Below are 15,582 nucleotides of genomic sequence, written 5' to 3'. Positions count from 1 at the left end.
GCCAGCACCACCTCCCCCGTTATCCCACTGCACCCCTGGACAACCCAGTCCCACAGTTCCCAAACAAAGGCACGCCTCCTTCCCTTTCCTGCCTAGCCTTGGCTGCATAGCCAGAAAAAGCTGTCCGTGAGTAAAGGAGCAAAGTGCACACAGGCAACCTTGACACATGCATTGCGTCGTGGGTTGTACGGCCATGAATACTGAGTGGCAGGATGAAGCTGTAGGGGACAGCTCTGGTGTGTCAGAGAGCCTGGGGAAAGCACAGATCATATGCTGGCAGTGCACAAAAGCTGGCTTCACCGATGGCTCACTAGTGAACCAAGCCACTCCCAGGAAATGCACAAGGATTAGGACTGAAAAACACTGCCACAAGAAACGTGTTAATGAAAAACAAACACTGCTGACCATATGGAAAACTCAACAACCATTAATGCTTTGGAGACCTGCAATGATGCTCTTGCTGTGAACTTTCAGGCTTGTGCCCAGAAACAAAATGGAATGTGCTTTAAAACAACAGCACAACAGTAGTCCGTCTGGTTCCAATACTTGATGGCCTGCGCTTTGAGCCTTGATTTTTGAGAATTTTTCAATACCATAACTACGCTGAGCAGCTACATTTGGAAAGTTGGCTGCTGTCTGGTAGAGAGGACGGAGCATCACACACAATGAACACATGTGCACACTAGGTGTTCTCAAGTGCATTCACATTTCTACAACTCCAGCACCGATTCTCAAAGAGGAATGCTCTTTTTCAATGTGCAGTAATACCACAATGTGTATGCAGTGTTCACTGCATTGACTTACAAGTTTTACTCTTCTGCGTCATTCTAAAACTCTTAAGCTCCACTTATCTTCATTTCATTTGTGCATAGTGCAAGTCAGCATTGGTCTGTGAAAGTGTTGTGTTGAGTGAGTGAGTATGTGACAGTTTCAGCACCGTCCTCCTGCATCTTCATTGAACAAGTTTCCTAGGTGCCTGCTCGCTTGATTCCAGCATTCTACCTCTCCTGGCTGGCACTCTTAACCACCCAATGCCTAGTTTAAACCTCATCACCACCTACCATCACTCACCACCATTATCATGGTGGTCATGGCAGGATGAAAATGTAAGAGGTCAAACGAAGTGCAGGATGTTGCCAGTCATGGTGCATGAGCTTTGTCACAATTAAATATGCTTGTTTGCACACAGGACGTCTGATCAAGTGGTTCTGGGGTGCAGATGCAGCCAGTGCAAAGCATGTTTCATACACGCTGTGTATGAAACATTGTATACGTTCACAACAGGGCAAAGGCATCTCCCATGGAACCCCAAATAACCCAGTTCTGTGCCAGCTGCAAGCACCCTATGCCAGCAAACTTTCTAATAACACCTAGCCATGTTGTTTGCTACCAACTACTGTAATCTGCTTTTAGAATGCACTCTTTAACTTTAGAAACCGTTATCCATTCTCCACTTTACTTTCCCTGCGAATGCTCATTTCCTCTTCTTGATTTCGGCTAGGATACGATTAACTCAAGTTTGTTGCCTAGCCCATTCTCCTCTGCCCTCATCTCTTCAAGGAGCGCTGAACTCAACTCCATCCAATTATACTGTTCTCAGTAAAAATGGATTCCATGGCTCTCTCTGGCTATGCCTACTAAATTTGAAAATTTCCCACCACTCGATTCGGACTTCTGTCATCCGCAACAAGAAGGGTGCTATTTTGAAGTGAATGGCGGAGTAGCATGGCCTCTCAGATCCACGCAAAAAGTTTGGGGTCGAAGCACGCAGTTTACCTGCATCAGCGGCTGGTAATAGTGACACCCGTGCTTAGTTTCTTGGCCTTTTCTAGCTTATAAAACCTCCATTTTCGGAGAGAGGTGTGTCCTAATCGTTAAAATGCTGTAGTCTGTCAATACGGGCCAACTTCAATTTGCCCTCAGTGTACCTTTAACATTACTTTTATCATTTCTCTTTCTGGCTACGTCTTGCTATTTAATCTCAAGCCTTTTTGGTTTGACTACATGTTCCTGCCTCACAGGTGAGTCCTGGCAAGATGCAGCTGTTATAATAAGTGTTTCAGGGAAGGTGAACCAGAATTTTTATAAATAGGCTTTTTGAGGTATGAAGGTGGATTTTGCGGCACAATAATACCTGCTTTGGCGGGCATAAGAAAACATGTAAATAATGTTAACTATTTAGCCTCTTAACTAAGTTGTGATAATTACTTTTTGAACAATAACAGTTAGGCTACTGGTTGCAATTAGAGATTTGGACCCGGTCGTTAGTAATAGCCATATTGGTTCTTAGAATTTCGAAAACCTGATTACACTTGGCGCTGAGGCTCGACAAAAGTTGGCTTTTTCGACTATTTACGTGTGCTGGAGGGGGTTGCTTTGCCTGCATGATTTCGAAACCATATGTATTTTCGCACGATGCAGCCAAATCTTGTCGAGCTACAGCGCCAAGGGTAATCGCGTTTTCGAAATTCTCAAATCTAACATGGCTATTACTAACGACCGGCTACAAATCTCAAATTTGCAACCAGTAACTTTACTGTTATAGTTCAAAAGTTAATTACCAGAAATTAGTTAAGCGGCTAACTAGTTAACATTATTTACAAGTTTTCTGATGTCCGCCAACGCAGGTATTATTGTGCCGCAGAAGCCACCTTCATACCTGAAAAAGCCTATAATAAGAACTATCACAAAAAAGTTTCGCTTACCTTCACTGAAACGCCTGGTATACTCTCCTCTTCAGGAATGCCATTAGGCTTCTATTCATGACCGGAGAGTACCTATCAAATGTGCTCCACCCCGTGCTTATTCTCCAGGCTATTTCACCTTCACAATCCAGATCTGCCATCACTATCAGCTCATGATGAGGTGTATTTCCTTACCACTTCAATGCCTAACAATTCAATTCGAGTCAAACTATGCCTCACAGCATTTTCCTCACAAGACAATGATAAATTTTTACCCCTCTCTGCAGCTTACTAACCCACTTCTTCTACAGAGCAGTTCTCATTTCGAATGATACATAGCCGACACTTGACAAGACCTCACAGCAGGAAGGCTGGCATGTGTGAAAATAGCGGCCCACACAGCATGGTAATCACATGTTCGCAAGGACAGCAATGCATACGTACACATAATGCTTTCAACTCTGCAAGCCCCAGTGCATGACTGCTGCTGCGAAACACTGCAAGAATTTCAGTACTGTCACTGAGGCTCCAATCAGGCTTCAAACTTGCAGAATCCACAGTCACGCGTGACAGCAACTGCAGAATTACTGCCAGCAAGAATGCTGTGCCACGAAAGTAAAATAATTCATCACAGGACAGCACAAGCACCACTTCATTCCAGGTCTTCATGTCACGCATGCCACTGTCAAATTCATTCCATTCAGGAGACTGAGGAATGTTGGACAAATAATAACGAAAATTTGACACGGTGATGGCACATATTTTTTGCTGCGAGGGCAGCATTGGCCAAAGAGCACCATGGCAGTACCCAAAGGTCCTTAAAAAGAAAAAAGGAAAAGAAACAAGATGGAAACCTTTGGTTGCTACAGCCTTAAACGCAGCTCTCGTCACGCCTTCTGCCATGCCAGCAACAACAGGCACTGCAAGTGCTGTGCACATAATGGAAACTAGCAAATGCTGTGCAAAGCAGTATCAGGGCAGAATTGTACAAACCAATCTCATAACTCTTGCAAACAAAGCAGCATTGAGGCAGCAAAAAATTATTTAAAAAAAAGAAAAACAAAGAAAGATCCAGAATTTTCTGCATAGTCTTCACACTCAGACGCAAATCAGGCTCAGTTAGTGGTAGCATTATATGAACGAGTCGCTCATGTGCTGACTTGTTACAACAAATCTGGGTGGCAGCACATTGTCTGCACTTAGCCTCTGCACTGCAGTGGCTGCATTTAAACCTGTCGCAACAGCACCACTCCAAAAGGGTGTCGACATGATGCAGTCAGCATGCAAGCTGGCTTCTAATCACACCACTCAACAAGGCAAATTATGCAGCAGCAGCAGCATCAGGCACAAGCACGTGGCCTTTCAAGTGAGTAGTACCTCAATTCACGTTCACACAGCTGCACAAATTATATGCTAGCCAGAGAGTTTAAATAGGTCAACCGGCAAATGAACGTCAGAAACAAAAATCCCCGCATCAATCCAACAACGAACAGATTCAATGGGAAGCAGGCAAGTGCTGCGCACTACAAAATCGCAAACATAAAAAGTTTGTGGGGTGGGTACCTTTTGCTGGAGTTTAAACAACAGGTTCTTTACTTAACACTGATCAGACAAAACAGACGCTGACCCCAGCTAAGTGAAACAGCTGACAAGATTGACAAAAAAGCAAAATACCTCCATTCGCCCCACTCTCCCTCCATCTGGTATGCTGTCTCAAAAAATTTGTTAACCCCAGCCCCGTTTAGAACACTGCTGACAAATCTTTTTTTATTTATTTTTGATATTTATTTATTACTAACAACGCCTTTGTAAGGGCATTGCCGTGAAGGGGAATAACAGCACATTTAACTCTTCACAAATCTGCAGGCACATTGCACACGAAGCAATGGACAAAAAAAGAAAAGCATCAAAAGGCATAACAGCGGAGAAACAAACACCTTGCAGACATGTCTGATGCACTCAAATGATATCAGCCAATGACAGCGGCGCAAATTTGCAGCCCTTTATGTCTCGCATTAGGCTCCATGTTGCACCAGTTTCTTCACTTCTACCTGAAGCCTGACTGGATCATCAGCAACAGAATAAAAAGCGCAGAAACGTGCACGAGCACTGGATGTACCCGCTCCTGGAAAAAAAAAGTACCAAAAGCATGGCAACCAGCAGCTTGTCATTGAACACGCCTGCCCTCTCACCTGGAAAAAGCCACAACCACAGCAGCGTAGTTAACAACAAAAAAATGCTCATGTAATGCCGCCGTTCTATCCACACGCCACCTGCAGTTACAAGCTGAGATTAGATCACCCTTTCTTTCTGTTCCCTCAAGACACAACGAATGAAACAACAAAACTTCTCACAGCTGGAACAAAAGACAGCTGTGCTCTTGCTTGGCTGGATGAATCAGAAAAATGCCAGCAGGGATGCAAGCACTGCACACAATGGAAGTGCAGTGACAGCCAGCAAGGTCAGCACCTGTCTTGTCTAAGTCTCCCTTTGTCCATGTTTGCTGTGCTGTTGTGAATCATGAAGGTATACCAACTCACCCAAATTTCTTCACTCAACAAAAGGGCACCTTCGCCCCGCTCACCGCACGAGCCTGTTCTTTTCAAGTAAAGACCCGCAAATGCATTTCCCCAGAATGACTGCTATAGAAAACCTTCACAGTGCTTGCACAGTAGCTTGTACAGCGAATGAAACAAAGGCACAAGGCTTTCACAATGATAGTTTCAAAGCCTTTATGTGTAATAGTAACATGAATGAGGGGCGTTTTTTTTTTTTCAGCTTTTGATACACAGTTCGTGAATAGGGTTACTCCTTCACTTCAAGGGCATCCGGAAATCCAAGCACAGCAACTGCAGCATTTGCCGAGATATCCACCCCAAATAGAAATGAGAAGATAAGGACAACGTGATGACATTCTTTTGCTCACAAGCTGCCAGTAACGATCAGAAATAATTTAGTGGCAATCAACTGGATTGATGCGGAGGAAATTTGATAGCATCTTTCACTTGCCAATCTATTCCAATTATGATTCAATTTCTATTCATAATCACTTCCTTTATCCACTACTGTTGAGCCATTCCTAGTCCAGCTTCCCACCTACAAATCCCGCTGGCCACCTGACATAACCTGTTGCAGGTGGAGACAGTTTTCGCCTTCACAGACCTCCTAATGCCATCGCATTAAATGCAGAAAAGGGAATGGAATGGTATGGCCTGTTATTACAACACCACATGTGTTTATTGGCCCCGAACTCTCTTGTTGGTCATATGTTTGAAAGATATGGTATAAGCGTGAAGTGTTGTTTTCGCTTTATCAAGTCACAGGTTCTGTTTGGCAAAAGGAAATAGGCTATCTTTCCCGCCCACTCATTGAATCAACCTCGCCTCACAATGCTTTCATTTCCTCAAAGCTTTTCCGAAACAATCACTGTGAGCAAGCTGACTAGCCAAAGCACATACCAACTGCTCTTTGGCTATCACGCGGAGCAGTAGATAAGATTTCTTTGTCTTATCCACTTAAATCCACATTCCAATGTGCTTTCACCATTGGCTGGACAACAGCCAAGAACAGGTTTTGATGAATGGAGTTCTGAACTATCGCTGCAACTACTGCCCTCTTTCAATGCTGACAATAATAAGACCGGAAAATGGTTCCCTTCAGTAGGCGAGAGCACTGCCAAGCAATACAACACAAGTTTACAGACTGTAGCTGAACTGACTCAGTGTTATTGTATTTAGGTGCCACATTTTCCACGTCATACCAGTCATTTTTTAAGGCAGTACAGTACAGTTAAAAAGCATTCAAAAGGCACGGAAAAGGTGTTTAATTTTACCCGATTTGGCTGAAGTGACCAACACGAAAAATCATTAACTATCGGGTTACTCCGAAAGGGGCAAGTGTTTATAATCATACTGGAGTACCAAAAAAAGGACACAGCTGTACCTTGCTTCAATTGTAACTTCTTCAGCACACAATATGCACGCATGTGTGAAAGGACTCTCAAAAGTTCTGTGCAGCCGTTAGATTTTAAGCAGTGCATAGAGATGTAAACTGAATCTTTAAGTGCTTGGTTAGATACTGCTGTGGGCACAGGATCGCCAGCATCAACTTCCACCACTTCACTCGTGGTCACTGTCGTAAACCTGAGTTATGCTGTCAACAGGATTCTCAAAGCACGAGATGAGACAAAAACGCAGCTTAACACTTTACAGACCTCGGCTGAAAAGGAGGCAGTGGAGAAAAACTCAGTGGACCCTCAAACATGCCAGAGCTGAAAAAGCAGAGTGATGTGAACCTCACATGAGGCTAGTCTCTGTCCGAGTTCTTATAAAAACTAAAACACTGCATAACTCCCAATGCAAGATGACCAACGAAAGTTAGTGCCTTGGCTGCATTGATCAGGCAGTTTCATTTCAGCGAGTTTAGTTTAACCAGATCCACTCTGAATGGAAATGAACTGGAAGGTATCATATACAACTCTCACTGAGCTATCTTTGGAACGATAGCGTGGCAGCAGCAGACCAAGCTTTTACAAAGAAGGATGATCCCTAAGCGTTCCTTCTATAAATCCCTCTTCCCTGTGCTGCACAGCACACTGCTTCACACTTTGAAAAATTGTAGCTACCAATGTAATACACTCTGCCTATACAACTGCCATCAACTGCCACAGAACTGGTCACAGCAATGAAAGTCAACAGCATCGATTATGCTTCGAGGTACAAACAGTGGGAAAAAACAGAACGCATTTTGGTCCACAGTGGTCATTCTGTGTGTACATGTTTTTGTATTACTATTTTTTTTCACCGTGTCTCCGCCGTAAATGGTCCAATCTTTTGTTGCCAGCTCGTGTGCAGTTACAAGGAAACTGTTTGGCTAAACTCTTGTTCCAAAATTACCTGCAGTAAGCTGATGATGATGATAGTGAATTTTTATGGCGCAAAGGCATTTGCCGCCAAAGAGCGCCATGGCAAAGGGAGTTTTTTCGTTCGCTCAAGGTGGGGTCAAAGACCCATTTCCCAAGCATTTCACCCTGAATAAGCCGAGCACCAGGCCAGGGGAAGCTTGCACCCATTGTATCACCGGTGGGTACCCGGCGGCACTGGGGATCGAACCCCGCACCTCCCGCATGCGAGGCGGATGCTCAAGCCACTAGGCCACCGCTGCGGTTGCAGTAAGCTGAGACTGCAAGGATAAGTAAGAGGGAATAAAGAGCAGGAAAATGTCAATATAGGCATAACACCCACAATATACCTTTAAATGTAAGGCTAGGCCATCGAGTTTATTCAAACAAACTCGTCAAGGCCCACACTCATTCTGGAGATACATAACACGAAGATGTGTTCACGGTGAATTTTCCCATCCTCTATCACACTGCAACCTCCCTTCCAGCACGCACTCTGCCATTTCCTGATGAATGACGCATGCTTTCCCAGTGAAAGGTAGCAAACAGGGTGAAAGTACAGCGACGAAAATGTAGCTTAAAAGAAAATCCACTGTCAGTGTCTACTGAATTTAATAAATTTATGCACATAAAGGCAAAAAAAAAACTTTTTTGTGTGACTATAACGAGTGAAAGGAACACGATGAGCACCTAGGTCCCCAGCTTTGCAAATGGTGCAAGCTTATGGAAATGCTTTCAACCGGGCACCGCATTCCGACTTCCACCCCATGAGGACTGATCCCTGGCAACAATGTGCACCGATTGACAGCTTGCAGAATAGAAGGAAAGCTGGCATACCCTTCCGACCCACAAGCCCTCATTCACAGACCGCGTTTTCACATACTACTCTGCCCACGCAAAACGGGGCTTTGAGCGAGGGGAGATGGGTGAGTTGCCCTCTATTGCATCCTTTTTCAAAAAGGAGAGAGCCTCTTAACTGTGTGATCCTGTAGAAGAGGTAGCTACCACCAGCTTAGGGATTGAGTTTGAAAAGGGCAGTTCTGGAAAGGGTAGAACAGTGCACTGCCTTCAGGAGTACCTGTCTGGACTTGCTCCTCAAGGGTATTTATTGTGGATAGGCTAGAGGCCAAGTCAGTAGAAATTTTTGGATTCGCTGGAAAGCTTTTTCGGTACCCCTGCTGTATCATTAATGGGCCTTTCTCATGCACATTAAGGGGCATTCTCCCTCTTTCTTATCGAAAAAGAATGCAAGAATTTCCGTCTGTGAATGAGGGTGTTTGATTGATAATTATCTTCCTGTATGTCAGCTTTCCTTCAATTCTGCAAGCTGTCAATTGGCTGAGGCAGTGCAAGCGGCTATGGCATTCAATTATGTCAGAAAGCTTCGCTCGACCTTCCAACCAGGAAGTGGTGCACATGTCCACTGCCAACATGAGCCGAGTGCAACCGTACTGCTTGCTCTGTAACTGCAAGAAAGCTACTTGCAGTCTCAAGGCCCTTTCCTTTTGGAACAATCAGCTGTTCATCTGAATGTAACAAAGCGGTTAATGCGTCACGACGTCATCGTAGTTGCAGTTAGAAACAGCCCCTCTAAAGCTCTTGTTTTTTTTCACTTACAAACAACAATGCAAAGAGTATCATACTTTCAGTTTCAAGAAGCTCGGGGAAACAAGTGGAGACAAGCATGACTGCACGTTTCACAGCAAGCAACTGAACCGATAAAACCGCATTCTCTGCTTCCACGCTTCCGGGGATCAACCGCCACAAAAATTAGTCACAACCCAGGCCCTATTCATGAAACTCTTCAAACAACTGCTAATTAATGAGAACAGCAATGAAATGTAATCCTCAAGAAGCAGCTCACTATGGCCCACCCTGTAGCTGTAGAGAATGTAAACATAACAAGCTAAGGGACGTTAATTTCTGTTTGCAGTTCAAACTTTCGTCGCACTCCTGTCAACGCCCTCCCATGGGTGCCTAGGTAAGCTTGCTTGATCAAACCAGAAAGTGAAACTAGCATTATGACTGAGGTTAATTTGTGTCTAACTTTCTCACCTAAACGATAAATAAGCACACAGAGCCACAAACTGACCGCTCAGCCCTACAAAATATCCAAGTTGGATTTTTCACAGAAAGTACACTACTGATGAAAAGAAGTTTAAGGCCAATTTTTCAGACGTTAGTCCATCTGGGCCCGTCTTCTGAGTTGCCGTCATTTTCGGCCACACCTGACTGGATGAAATGCCCCAAGCATATGTCAGTTTGGTTGCGACTGTGGGCGGTGGCAGGATGTCCCTTCATTGCAGTTGCTGCAGCAAAATGCCCAGCCGTATTATTGCTTTTTGCCGGTAAATGGGCAATGACAAAAGAAAAATTAGCCACGTTTTTAGTAAAGCATCACATGCTACAATAATGAAATAATCAAAATCTGTCTCATTCATGCAGTGGACTACAACAAATGAAAAAAACATTTCGGGTACTCTTCCCTGCACCGTAAAGGCTGGAGGTCTACTTAAAGAGAATTATTACATGCACTGTGACGGATGGTGGCCACAGATAGCTGACGGTGAATAAAAGACAGCTCGCTTGTTGCAAAGCATGGTGTTTTACATTTATCTTGAGGGGAAAAAGGAGCAGAGAGGAAAATTTGTGGCACGCACTGACTCGCTGCACAATGCACGCTCGCTGTAGTGCTGAACCAGCAAGATGCCATGACAACTTGCCCTCTGCAACATCGCTAAAGCTGTTGTGATCGGGCCATTGTGCAGACAGTAATTTACGTTTTTCATTCCTTTTATGCAGGCACTGCAAGAACCGCGAGATGCCGCTGTTAGGCCTTTCATTTTTCAGCAGTAAATATATAAAAAAGAACAAGCTAAAAAAAACTTTTTACTCTGTGTTTCTTTCCATGTATGTATTGGGAGACTTCGCATACGAAGTTTTCAGAGGTTCACCATGGCGCAGAATGCACACATGCCCACTGACTCCTGAAAACTTAACTTGAGAACTAACTCGCAAGGTCAACACAGAGCCACAGCACCCTTGGTCATGAAGACCCGTAAGTGGTACCGAAAAACCACCTCTGGCATGTCAAACATGTAGGTGTAGTGATGAGTCTCTGGCAACTTACCATCCACATAATGAGCAGCTTCATGCTGCCAGACAGTGCACACAATCGTGACGCAGAACGCTCTGACAGCTAGCAGAGAGTTCTAGAATAGCGGATGCACATTTGAATACAGTAAACACAAGCATCTTGCCGGACAATATGCTGTATGTAACATCGTTCAACGCACACAAATGCAACGCCAACTGCGGTGATAGGGACATCACCTGGCTTTCGTATAGTGAGCCATTTATACAACAAATCGGTGCTAGTTAGGCCTGGGAGCTACCAAATTGTCCAACGAAATAAAAAAAAAACAGGCCAAATTTATCGCCCATCCAATTCGTTGGAGGCAAAATAAGACAAAGCAAAAACCCTGTATACAATTTATAGCCAGCTGACGTGCTGACAAATGCAGTAAAAGCAACGAGTTCACTCTGAAGCGAGAGGCTTTGCTTCAGAGCGCGCCACAACGTGGCTATATATCTCACTGAGGTTCACCAGCATCTGCTCTGCCAGCGTCCCGTTTCTTCAGCACTTTCGACCAATCGGGTGTAACCAAAAATGACAGTTTCAAAAATAACAATATTCAGAATGCTGGCCCTGCATTGCTCAAGCAACACGTCACAGACGTCCCTTCCTGTGGGTCTATAGGAAAGAAAGTTTTCCACTCATTTTTTCCGTACTTTCGCTCAGAGCAGCTTCGCTACATAGCAATGGGTTGGCAACAAGCTCTAGCACAAAGCCAGTCATGCCTGGTTTGCCACAGATTTCTGCTCTGACAGGAGGAATCATGTCCCTTAATCATTAGACAAGGGGAGAAAGGGACACCTATCATCTTCCTAAATTCATTCTTTCAGATCAACCTACAATCATATGCCACAAGAGGTGGAAGCAACACTCAAGGAACTATACTATCATTTTCCCTCCATCTTAATGGAAATTCTTTCTCATCAGCCCACCACAAGTGATCATACCGAGCTTCTCATCATTAATATTATACCTAAGAATTTTCGTTACCATGACTGTCCCATCAAAAAGCTCATTATTTAGCTTCCTCATACAATAACAGTCCTCTTTAACAGCCTTCCAATGGCTTCGGCAGTACCACAATCCTTTCTCTTTTCTGGTATAGAAATTTTCATTGTTATATTTGTCTTGTATTAGATTAAGCCCACTATACTTAATGGCTTCTCTTCTTTCTCATTCTCACCAATAATGACTGCTGCAATTCCGTCTTTTGCTATACCTATTCGTGACAGCAATGCAGCTTAGCAGTGATAAAAGTATGGTATGTTGTATTTAACATCTTCATGCTACATGCAGGCTATGAGAGATGCCAGCAGTGAAGGCCTCCAGGTTAACTACAACCGCTTGAGTTTACGAAACAAGCACAGAAGTTGCACAGCACATCGGTGCATTTTGCCTCCATCGAAATGGAGCTGCCATGGCTGGGATTCGACTGAGCGACCTTGGGTTGAAAGGCTGAATGCCAAAGCCACTGAACCACCCTGTCAGGTAGCAGTGACACCAAAATACATCGGCTGAGCAAACTGGTGCAGGCTGCCCTGCAGAGATCACTTCACCTGTTCACACATGAAATAAAACAGCTGGCCATCAGTGGCACGACCTTGAGCAACCTAGAATCAAAACCGCACATAAATAGAGCACACTCCAGGAGCTGCATGTGTGATAGGCTGAGCGAATTAGCATAAACACTGATTGCGTGAAGGCTCTCATTTTACGCTAGCTGAGGAACACATCAAGACCGCACATTCTTTATTGCTTGCGAGTTGTCCTGGAGCATCTCGCACAGAGAACATGGCACCTCTGGCACCCAATTTTTCCCTTTTGCTGCATAGCATGTGTGCGCATATTTTTGTGTAGTTTTTTTGCACTTGAACTTCCTCCTGAAGAAGTTTTTGCTGCGCATAAAAACCTGTGTGTGTTCTATCTCGTCCTTCACACAGCACCACGTGCACTCCAAGCACCTTTGCACAAACTAGGCAGCCGTACGTGGGCATATGTGCATTATCTCGAAGGGTCAACGACATTCAACAACTAAAGACATGTGAACAATGCTGTCTTAATGTGCAAAACGTTCAAGACCGCTCTGAGATTTTCGGGATCAGCCGATTTCAGATCCACAAATCAACACAACAGTGGCATCCATCGAAACAGTGCAGGCACTAACTGTACAGTTGTCCACAAGCTAGTCTAGAGCGTTCGAACGGTGCATTGGGAAGAACATATGCATCATTTACAAGTGACACGGGGCTTCAAACAACACCTTATTGTGTTGTTGCACATTCCCATATATTGTGCTTAACTTTGCACGTCTCCAAAAATGGTATCGGGCCCGCCAAGCTGCGTATACTGTCATAAATACACAATAGAGAACTCCATTCGAATGCTCTAGACAGGTAGCACATGGCGACTGTACACGCCATGCAACACACTGAGGCGACCCCAACAGAGCTCACTGACTTTCCCCACTGCGCTGCTAGACGTCTCTCACGCCCAAACGTTCGCTCACGCAGGTCTGTTCTCTCGCGTTTATCACCCAAGTGTCAGCTTAAACGCATCCTCCTAACAAACGCGCACGGAGCCAAGAATGGGGCCACTGAAAATGCAGCCATCAGCGCTGAGCTCACGCCTGTCGGTAAGGCGACACTACGCATTCGCGCAGCGCTGATCGACGTGCCAGCGTCGTTAGAAGAGCCTTGGAACTCGGTAATGCGAGACTACCGAGCGTTTCGCTGCTTTTTTTTTTCTTTCTATATAGAGAGCAGGAAAGCGCTGATGTGACGATGCGCGTCTAAAAAACAAAGAAAGTAGCAAAAAGATAATGCAGACTGCTATCGTCAGTACAGCTTGTGCCTGCGAGCTCAACGCGATTCCTGGCGGCTCACACTACAGCGCGGCCGCTGAAGCTGAACCTCTCTTTGGCGCAGTCATTCGCTTCGATCACTGTGACCCAGCCAGCGTTATTGCGAAATTTTCCGCCCCGACGTTATTATACACGCACGCGCCGTCCCAAAGGGTGTCCGACAACGTCCGTGCGATGTCGTCCGAATCGCAGGGGACAACACAGGCCGCGACGTAAACAAGCCGTGCGCACGGAGGAGACAGAACGATGCTGGGAGGAGAAAAACTAAAAACAAAAAAATTTCCGAACGAAAAAGTGCGCACAAACAACAAAGCGACGCGAGTCGACCGAGCCAACTGCGTGACTCACGGACAGTGCACCTCTCCTAGGTGTGTGCGGGCTGCACTGTTGACACTTCATGGATGCGCGATCTTAATGCGAACCTCGATCCGGCCGCGCTGCTGGGGCTCGTTTGAAATGTTCGCAATGGCACGCCGTGAAATAGCTTCCGCGAAAGCGGTAACGCGGAAAAAGCCGCTCGGTCAAGCGCTGTTTTAGTGCCACCGAGGACGCCCCTCTTTTTGTTTCGCCTGCGCTTCCCTCCCGTCTGCTGCATGCGTCCACCGCGAGACCGGGACCCGGCAACAAGCGGTTGAAGCCCGCATCGAGGCGGGCCCCGATCGCGAGTGCTCCGACGACACGCGTCTCAAAACCCGGCCGTCCTGAGCGTGCCACGAGCACCCGACGCGGCCGAACCGAGAGCGTCGCGAGCGAAACCGAGTCGCCGTTAGGCTTAGCATGAATAAACTTTCTGCCGGTCGACAGCGAGCGTTTCAGCGGGGCGCCCGCCTCGACAGGGACCAAATAACGCTTTGAAACGGAAGGCACGCATCCGGAAAGCTGCGTTACAGCGCACATTCTGCACTCGAATCCGCCGGAGCGGCGCAGAATAAAGCGCGCTGCAGCGCTGGTAATGTGATATCCCGAAGCAGACCGCGGCACGCACGGTCGGCGTCCGTGCTCGCGCCACGGGCAGCGATCGGATCGCACGGCATCGCTCGGCGTCGAGGCATCGAGTGTGCCTACGTGAGCCGTGCATTCCGAGAGCTGCGCGGCTGCTCGGAGACAGCGCACGGGCAACCCCAATTTGCTGCCTCGGCAGTCGCCATGTTGGCTAGCCCTCACCGCCCGGGCAGCACCAAGAAAGCGCGTTCGCGGCCAGCGCGCAGCAGCGAAGAAAGGCGCTCGCACCTACCTACGTGGTTACCGGGATACGTGTAATCCAGAGCACCGGGCGTCACCACAACGTGCACTAGTCACAACGACGCGCGGCACTGCACTTCCAAACATGGTCTCCGACGGACCACGGCGCAGATCATTTACACGTAGGACCGAGCGGGCATGGTATCCTCAGAGCGATCGGCCGGCTTCTTCACCACGCGAACACTTCAAGCACAGCACAGGGCCGTTGGCCGTCGCCGAAAACACCGCGACATGGTCGCTGTCTGCCGCATTCGTTCAGAAACAGTTTCCTCGGGAATCCATGAACAAGCGCCCGGGAGCCAAGTTTGAGTGGCGTACAAGCTCCTCCCACCTTCCACATTGTTGACATTCCAGTGCGGTCACGTGACGCGCTTGATTGACGCACGCTCCGCCCCCCGCGTGCCTCGCATTCCTGGGGCCGACACGTGACTTGCCGAGGGGACTCCGGCGGTCTGCCGCGCGGATTTGCACGATTTTCTCTCGCCGGCCGACGAGATAAAGGAGGGGTCGCTTTCTTTGGCCGCGCGGCGGCGGCACCGCTGCCGCCTCTCGGACACTGCCGCCGCGACGGCGTAAATCAAAGGCTGACTGCGCCGCAAATGCCGACACGGCTGCTCCGATAGTCTCACGTCGGCCCCTTCTCACTTCCTCGTTGCTGACTGCGCGCTGCCGCTGCACAATCGTCGCTTTCTTCCCTCTCTCTGCCGCCGCTCTTGCGAAGTGCCCACGTCGTCCGATGTGTCGATCACATACCGCCGCG

The 15,582-nt window shown here is 46.8% G+C and overlaps 1 protein-coding gene across 2 annotated transcripts in view; it reads right to left on the bottom strand.

The window, feature by feature from the left end:
• The window catches only part of LOC144096623 (serine/threonine-protein kinase LATS2-like), a 74,961-nt gene extending 59,821 nt beyond the window's left edge, over positions 1-15,140 (bottom strand). The window contains exon 1 of one of the 2 annotated variants that reach the window (XM_077629440.1): positions 14,815-15,140. The gene's annotated coding sequence lies outside the window, so the exon portion shown is untranslated. The remainder of the gene's footprint in view (positions 1-14,814) is intronic. The other variant, XM_077629442.1, reaches the window with a different exon arrangement.
• Positions 15,141-15,582: the final 442 nt, after the last annotated feature.

Source organism: Amblyomma americanum, chromosome 7 (assembly GCF_052857255.1).
Source record: "Amblyomma americanum isolate KBUSLIRL-KWMA chromosome 7, ASM5285725v1, whole genome shotgun sequence".
NCBI lineage: Eukaryota > Metazoa > Arthropoda > Arachnida > Ixodida > Ixodidae > Amblyomma > Amblyomma americanum.
The sequence above is the reverse complement of the archived record's forward strand: the minus strand, read 5'-3'. Positions and strand labels throughout refer to the sequence as shown.